This window comes from Physella acuta, unplaced genomic scaffold (genome assembly GCF_028476545.2).
Source record: "Physella acuta isolate Inbredline_101_S28 unplaced genomic scaffold, ASM2847654v3 ptg000324l, whole genome shotgun sequence".
NCBI lineage: Eukaryota > Metazoa > Mollusca > Gastropoda > Physidae > Physella > Physella acuta.
In genome coordinates, this window is record NW_026731843.1 from 357,501 (window position 1) to 367,340 (window position 9,840).

Below are 9,840 nucleotides of genomic sequence, written 5' to 3' on the forward strand. Positions count from 1 at the left end.
AGACTAAAGTGACCCACGCTTTTCTTTATAGTTATTTAAATAGTAGTGTATAATTTATTTTCTACTTTTTAGTGCATTATTACATAACAACTTGTTATTAAAACGTTTTTAATGAATTTTTTTTTTTGGAGTGCCATGGAAATAATTAATCTATAAATATTAGGCCTCTCAATAAGGATTTTAAATTATAGGCTAATGTTTCATTTTCTATTTAATGATAAGTTTGCTTTATATTTCTTAATAGCAGTTAATCGAAGAACGTCTACCCTCCGCCACCCCCCCCCCCCCCCAACCCCTTAAACGAAATAGAATTTAGAAGAAAAAAATAGGTCACTTTTTACCAGTGTCAGCCCCTGGGAAATTTAGTCCGCCCCCCTCCCCTCAATAAATTTAAAGTGCCCCCCCCCCCCCGGAGATAAAAGTCTGAAAGAAACATTGAACTTACCTTGTCATACTACGGTAGGCTGCAGATGGTTTACGTAATTTGTTGGCTTAAAAGTTTACTAAGAGTACACTAAAAGTATACTTTAATCAACAAACAGCGATGCACATCCATCGGTATACACTTGCCCAACACACTGGTTGAAATCAGAGTGATAAGTAATGTTTAGTAGCATAGTTGGACTTCACATTTAACTACCATTGTACACGGATGTGAGAACAAAATCTAACTGTTCAATCCAAATGTTGATAAATCCAGATTCATTTAATATTGGACAAGTGAAATAAAAACCGGAAAAAGATTACAAATAAATGTACTATATTCGGTTAATTTTCTAGAAAACGGCAATTCCCGTTGTTTAATAAACGTTTATAAAATTTCCGAGTTGCTCTTCGGAAATTCCCAATAGCCCGTTTGCGCAAAAGTAAACATCTAGTTATATAGATCTAGATATAAGGATTTCAGTATTAAGGAATTTTTCTCCCAAACTCGTACTCAGTGACTTAGTGTTAATAAAGTTAGTGAATTAATGCTTAAGAGGTTAAGCGACTATAGATAATGATGAACGAAAAATTTGTAAGTATGCAGTGATGATGGAGGGAAAGGGAGGTGTAGGCAGAGTTTCTTCCAGGCATCTCCTCGAAATGAAATTTATATAATTTATATAGAAAATATATACTTTTATCAGTGTCCGCCCCCCCCCCCCCCGAAGAAAGTTTACCGCCCCCCCCCCCGAAACTTTCAAGTGCCCACCCCCCCGGAGAAAAAAGTCTGGAAGAAACACTGGGTGTAGGGGGTATTATTTTGTTATACAGTGTTACGTTAACATGTTAATTTAGAGCCTTGTCACATGAAACCTGTAATATAGTGAGACTTGTGAAGTCAAGGGAACTCACTCTTCTTGTATTAGTATTATATTTATACTGTTATCTTGAGTGATGTCTCTTACATATATATATATATCTTTGTCTCTCGTCACTTCCGTCCTCTCTCGTTACCATCATGTAGTTGAAGGCCAATAAACGTTTTATATACAACCACATGCTTCTATCGTCAATCCATTACATCTGGCGACGAGGATAAATAATCCACTAGAAAGAGCACCTACTTACTCAAAAAGAGGTTTGCTAGAGCATATTGGCTAAGTATTTCTAGAATAATGGCGCGGTATGGCCAAATAAAAGAATTTGATTCGAATGATGAAACCATTCATGATTATCTAGATAGGTTAAGCTTTTACCTTGAAGCTAACGACGTGACGATAGAAGCCAAAAAGAGAGCTGTTTTGTTAACAGTCATAGGGCCTCAACAATTTAGGCTACTAAAGGACTTATGCGCACCAGCTAGTCCAGCTACCAAGAGCTTTAACGAGCTGAGCAAATTGCTAACAGACCACCATGCGCCTACCCCATCAAAGTTTCTATGTAGAGCTAGATTTGACGGTAGGACTCGTCAACCAAACAAGTCAATATCAGAATATGTTGCTGCTTTACGTCATTTAAGTAGATTCTGTGAATTCGGAGACACGCTGTCTGACAGACTATGTGAAAAGTTTGTGACAGGTGTAAACAGTCCTGATGTTCAAAGAAAGTTGCTGCTCGAGTCAGATCTAACATTAGAAAAAGCAATACAACTAGCAACTTCATTCTAGCAGTCATCTGAGGCAGCAAAATCTCTAAAGCCTTCAGAGATCCATGCAGTAAACAGCAGGTTAGTCAACAAACACCAAACCCATCAGAGCATTTCAGCTTATGCTAAACAGCCTGCACGTTCAAAGCCTAGATCTAAATCTAGTAATAATTATCAAAAATGTCATCGATGCAACGGTCCCCATGCATCTCATCAATGCAAGTTCAAGTCTGCAACTTGTTATAAGTGCAGTAAGCAATGTCACATTGCCAAGGCCTGCTTTGCAAAGTCTTCGTCTGTTGCTAAATCTAGCCAGTCAAGACAGTACCGCAACCAAAGGCAGCATTATGTTAACTCTCACCAAGACTACCTAACCCAACCAATGAACCACTCTACCTGTGAAAATGCTCAAACTGATTCGCAGCCGGATTTCAACCTGTTCTCTGTGAAATCAATAAGTCATGCTCCCATCAATGTACTAGTTAATATCAACGGTTAGAGGATCAGCTTCCAACTTGACACTGGAGCATCTCTAACAGCCATCACAAAGAAAGACTTTGACGCTGTCACAGGAGGATCAGTGCCTCTACAACCATGTCACAAGTGTCTAACAACATACACTGGTGACAATGTTCCGGTAATAGGAGAGTGTATGGTTCATGTAAGTTATAATGGTCAAAGTGTTAAACTTCCTCTTCTTGTGGTTGAAGGAAATGGACCACCATTACTAGGTAGGAACTGGTTAGTTGATCTTAAGTTAAACTGGGAGAGTATATGTTCATTGAACAATGCAAGAGAATCTAGTCTTACTTCAATAGATAAAGTTATATCTGAAAATAAATGTGTTTTTGGTAATCCTGGATTACTAAATGATAGAACAGTGAAGATAAGCATTAAAGACACAAATCCAAGATACTGCAAAGCTAGAGTTCCACCTTATGCAATGAGGAATAAAATTGAAAATGAGCTAAGTAGATTGGAATCTAATGGCATCATAAAGAAGGTAGACTATTCCGATTGGGCAACGCCCATTGTGCCAGTGTTAAAGAAGGATGGTTCTGTAAGAATTTGTGGAGACTATAACGCTACACTGAATAAGCAAATAGAGCTAAATAGGTACCCTATTCCTAACATTGAGGAAATTTCTTTGAATTTGGCAGGAGGAGACAAATTCACTCAATTAGACTTTAGTCATGCTTACACTCAACTAGAACTGCATCCAGATTCAAAAGTCTATACGACAATAAACACACATAAAGGACTCTACCAATATGAAAGACTATGTTTTGGTATATCATCCAGCCCTGGAATTTTCCAAGCTGTCATGGACAGTATTTTTAAGGATATTCCAAATGTTTGTGTTTACTTTGACAATGTGTACATAACTGGTAAGAATGACACTGAACATCTTAAAACACTTAATAAAGTCTTGAAAATAGTTGGTGAAAAAGGTTTAAAGATAAACAAAGATAAATGTCAATTCATGCTGACAGAAATTAGTTTTCTTGGTTATAATTTAAGCAAGCAAGGTATCAGACCTCAACCTGAGAAAACAAAAGCCATTAAAGAAGCACCCAAACCTGAAAATACCCAACAACTAAGAGCTTTTTTGGGCTTGATAAATTACTATGCAAAGTTCATAGGGAATCTGTCTGGTAAACTATCACCACTGTACAAGCTGCTACAGAAAAATGCAACTTGGCACTGGGGTAAACAACAAGAAGCTGCTTTTAATACAGCAAAAGAAGCTTTGTCTTCTGACACCCTACTAACTCACTATGACCCAGGGAAAAGACTTATATTAACATGTGATGCTTCACCTGATGGTGTAGGAGCAGTCTTATCCCACATAGATGAAAAGGGTGACAGACCCATTGCTTTTGCCAGTAGATCTTTGAACCAGGCTGAGAAAAATTATTCTCAGTTAGATAGGGAAGGCTTAGGCATCATTTTTGGTGTTAAGAAATTTCATAAGTTTCTGTTTGGTAAAGAGTTCACCATCTTTACAGATCATAAACCATTGCTAGGTTTATTTGGAGAAAACAAAACCCTACCTGAGCATGCCTCACCAAGAATTCAAGGATGGGCTATCACACTAACTGCATACAATTATGAATTGAAATACAAACCTGGATCTGAGAATAGTGCAGATAGTCTTAGTAGATTACCTTTAAAAAACCAAAGCCTTAGCTATGTACCAGAAGATGTATTTGTTCTCTTCACTATCATGGATAACTCCAATATAAATGTGAATGATATTAAAAGAGAAACACAAAAAGATGAGTGCTTAATAAAAGTATATGAGTACTGTAAGAATGGTTGGCCTGAAGAGTCTGTGAATGATGACTTAAGGCCATATACAGTAAGAAAAACAGAATTAAGTCTAAAAGATGGAGAAGATGCAGTCCATTATCAGTCAGAGTTGCCTAAACAAAGTATTTGTAACTTAATAAATGATTATGGTGATATGGCAAATTTCAAATGCTTCAAATAAGAAGGAATGTGATCATCAAACAACTTTGCTAACATCATTAGCACTTACAGAAACTAAAAGGGTAACATCAAAAGAAAAGAAAAAAGATTTTTGCCATTTAATACACCCACTTCAAATACTGGATCACAGTTGCAAATTGATATGGTCCAGGATAGTACTTTTAAACAGTATTTTTGGGTTACCAGGAAAGCACTATCAGATTACCTGAGGAAATTGATCAATCAAAGAAATCTATGTCAGTTAAGGATCTGAATAATAGCATAATACTTTCAGATGCCAATTCAAAAATAGTTCCATTAAATCATGACAAAACATGCATTGAAAGAGAATTTGGTGTTAATGAGAATGTGTATCTAAGAAATTATGGGAGAAAGGAAAAATGGATACCAGGTCAAATTGTTCAATGTACAGGACCTGTGTCTTATAAAGTAAAAACAAATGATGGACTTATTGTCCGTAGACATGCAGACCAGTTAAAAATAACTTGTGCAGATAATAAGTGTGAATCTGTCAATCCCACCAAATCTGAACAGTTCACACCAACTCAGTTTGTTCCACAACCAAGTTCTGTTGATATGAGTGAACCAAGTAGTCTGGAGTCAGAAAATGTAAATTCTGGAATTAATGATTTTGATCCTAGACCTCCTGAGATAGAGAATCCATATGGTCAGAATCTTGAGTCACCAAATCAAAAGCCACTGAGAAGATCAAGCAGGACAATCAAAGTCCCAAATAAGTTAGACCTATGATTTTAAAGGTCAAAAGGACTTTGACATCATTGTTTTGTATTTTAATTATGTTGTAACATATTGTGCATTGTTTGTAAGGATGTAATCTACCATAGTGTTCATGTTACAATATAATTGGTGATTTTAGGATACTGCAAATTGTTCTATTGAGAGATGTGTTGTGTTTACTAAGGGTAAAGGGATGTAATATAGTGAGACTTGTGAAGTCAAGGGAACTCACTCTTCTTGTATTAGTATTATATTTATACTGTTATCTTGAGTGATGTCCCTTACATGTATATATATCTTTGTCTCTCGTCACTTCCGTCCTCTCTCGTTACCATCATGTAGTTGAAGGCCAATAAACGTTTTATATATACAACCACATGCTTCTATCGTCAATCCATTACAAAACCGCTTCTCAATTTAAAAAAAATCTGATATTTAGCATGGACAATTCGTGGATTGAGATATATCATTTTAAACACGATACAAGTTTGTGCATTTTTTGTTTCTAATCAAGCTGTAACACGCTTCTTTCTCTGTCAAAAAACAACGGGAATTCCCATAAACTACTTAAAATTCACAGTCTTTTAAGCTTTTGTAAAGTGAGGGTAAATTTTTTTTTTTTGGTTAGAGTGTGATTGGTTCTAAGGGATGTCAAATGTTTCGGGAGGCGGGGGGAGGGGAGGGGCGTGGAAAAATTAAATATATTTTTTTTTGTAATAAACTATGTCCCCTTGTTTAGCAAAAATAAGCGGCAGAGGGGCACCGTACATAAGATAGATTTTTAAGTCATTAAGTGTTCCTTTGTTTTATTTTTCTAAAACTAGGAATGTCCGTTAAATTTTTTTGGGCTCTCATAGAACTTCTAGAACTTGACTAATAAATGAATGTTAACATGGTGGGGGGTGGAAGCAGGCGTTGTAACTGAAATAGCAATGTAAACAGAAAGTGATATTTCAACGCCAAGGGTAGACAAAGGTACAGAATATAGTCCAAGTAAAGACAGAACAGTCAGAACCCAACGTGATTCGAACCTACCATTCCACGCGGCACCAAATCGCCTCGCCTTCCATGCATCAAGTCAGACGTGTAACCACTTCTGCCAATCAGATCTTATATTACAATTTTGCATCTCAGCATATTTTTTGTTAATTAATTTCTTTTTAAAATAGCCTTATAACTATTAGAAGAGGATAATTACAGTAGGGTTTGCTATGTCGATTGGCTTTTGAACTTCCCAAATTAGTAATAATACCATTATAAATATTCATAGCCATTTCAAACTGCTTCAAATATTTATTTTATTAAAAATAATATTCACAAACAAATAGGCTACAGTATATCGTGTTTTAATAAAACAAATATAATTGTTGATAAAATTTTAAATTAAAAAAAAAAACGATATTCAAAGTAAATGCAATAAATGCTATTTTAAATAAATTGATATTTTAAAATTTAATTTAAAAACACAATTTCAGTGCAATTAAAAAGATATTATTACAAAGGTTGTTTTAAATTTCCTTTTTCTAACTTTTTAATAATTAACGAATAATCTAATGTCATATTAGATTATAATTAGAGATTTTTGCATTGTCATTATGGATGAAAGTATCTAAAAAGTTTGAACGAAATCGCTGCATTAAAAGTAGGTTATAATTGAGTTACAAGAGTTGCTAAAAACATCTTTTGCCAACAACAAGCAAACGGAAAAACAAACAAACAGTGAACTAAATAAAAGCTTATAAAAATAATAAGGAGGATTACGTTACATTTGCTATTGTTAATTTTATAGCCTCTATATACACGACGTCACACATTGATTTGACTTCATAGTTGGCGCCCACAGTAAAAAACTACCCGCACAGTACCTAGTACCCAGAGAGTGCATAGTGTCCCACAATACAAAACTACCCGCACAGTACCTAGTACCCACACATTGCATAGTGTCCCACAGTACAAAACTACCCGCACAGTACCTAGTACCCAGAGAGTGCATAGTGTCCCACAATACAAAACTACCCGCACAGTACCTAGTACCCACACATTGCATAGTGTCACACAGTACAAAACTACCCGCACAGTACCTAGTATCCAGAGCAGAGCCGGCGTTAGGAATACGCGGGGCCTAGGGCCAACCATCCGCGCGGGGCCTTTCCATTATATATATATATATATATATATATATATATATATATATATATATATATATATATGTATAAAGGCCTATATAATGTGATGTACACATAATAACACAAATGTTTTGGAGTTTATAAGCTAATGTCAAACTTTCCATTATAATAACGGATTTTTATTTCTCCCATGTATTAACCCAGTGTCCGTAGTTTTTTTTTCTTTGCTAAGATATTAAATCACTTTTGACAGTTATGTAATTCATACCAAATCACTTAAGAAAATTTAATCACGTGCCGAATAATTAGGAAAATAAACTTTACAATACAGCGAACTCGGCCTGATGTATCAAAACAGTATAGACTTCAAAATTTGTTTAGAATCCATACAATATTTTAAAACCAAAAACATTATTGTCTTAATTATTGAACGGGTGAATCCTTAAGGTGACACAACATAACAACAGTTTTAACTTTCTTCCAAAAAATAATAATAAATCACTCTGTTTAATGCCGCCTGATATAGATCCCCCCCCCCCCCCATCGTCGCCCTCCTCCCATCCCTCTGCACGCAACTGAATGTTAATTTTGTTATACCAAGACAACATCTCTTCGGGGGGGGGGGGGGGGGCAAGACCGAAGAAAATCTATCCCCCCCCCGAAAATTTCAAGTGCCCCTTCCCCCCCCCCCCCCCCCGTAGAAAAAAGTCTGGAAGAAACACTGTACATATACGACATTATACAACATCTACAACAAGTAAGTCAGGACTAGAGTTCATCAGGTCACCAACTGTCTACTACAGACATCCCGTCTGCTCACTAAAAGGACGTCTTCATGGGTCCGCATACAATAGGGTATCTCTTTACGTCGTGGGCTAATTCTCGACCGCCATCTCCAGTCAGCTCAGGTCAAATGCCAGGCGACCGTACCCTACACAAAGGGGAGGTGTTACACTGTTTTTGTATCGAATTACGGCCTGTTCCAGTTCAGGTGATAACTCACTAACATCAACCGTGGCCTCAGTTATAACAATCAACAACGTCGGCATTCGACCATTTAGTTTTTCCCAATTGAATTCAGCAACAATTCTTTTAAGTTTACAAACTAATTCAGATAACAATGACATTGCTGAAGCGCGGGGCCCCTTCAAGCGCGGGGCCTATGGCGACCGCCCCGTTCGCCACCCCCTAACGCCGGCTCTGATCCAGAGAGTGTCCCACAGTACAAAACTACCCGCACAGTACTTGGCTCCCATGCAGTGCTTAGTGCCACCAGAGTACCTAATGCTGACACAGTGCCCAATACCTACACAGTACTAAGTTCACTAAAGTGTCTAGTACCTGCAGTACCTAAAGCTGCCATATTGCCTAGAACCTACACAGTACAAAGAGACCACAGTTTACCTAGTTTCCAAAAACGTCATCTTGTGCCTTGTGCCTTACTGCAGACCCAACGAAAACGTGAGAGATGGTTTCAGTACTTTCAGTATCAAAACTCAGTAGCGTCGCTAGATCGGGTTTCACCCGGTACCGCACCTCATGGTGTCACCCCCCAACCACCCCCCCCCCAAAAAAGAATTTTTTTAATGAATTATGTGATATATAATATATATATATATATATATATATATATATATATATATATATATATATATATATATTGCTTAATTGCGTTTATTTGTTCGAACAGTATATTAATTCACCTATCAATTCGTGTAAAATAAAGCATCTTTTTTTTTTTTTTGAGAATTATTAGATTTGGTGTCACCCCCTCCCCGATAGTTAATTGAAACGTTATTGAAAAAAACACCTTTTTCTCTCTGTAATTTTGCAGAAGGTGTCCCCCCCCCAACCCCGACCCCCCCCCCCCCCCCCCCCCCCCCGCTGAAATCTCTAAAGTGTGCACATTTGATTGTAACTATGTTTATCTGTAGTTGGTTATTAATACAGCTGGATGTTGCATTAGTTTCTTTATAGTTAGCAAGTTCATGTAATGATATGTAGCGCCCCCTTCCCGCCCCTGCCACCCGTTGGTATTATCAATTATTACTTAATAATATTTTTTAAAACTCTAATTAATAATGAATTGAAATGCGAAAAAAAAAACATTTTTTTTTCTATAAACAGTTTACAATTTTCGCCTTGGTGTCAGTCCCCGCCACCTCCCCTTAATAGTGTCACCCGGTGCGGTCTGCACCCCAGTCCCCGCCTCGCAACGCCACTTATCATAATTACACATACTTTACACATCCTGGTAACTACACACTTACAAGTGTTGACAAAAACGATGTCATTATTTCCGTGCCATTGTTAGTACGACAGACAATTGTTTTGTTCCGTGGAGCTATTGATCACTGTTTTAAGTTCCACTCTAATGACGTCGTCCCCGCCAAGAATGGAGTCTAAAAATAC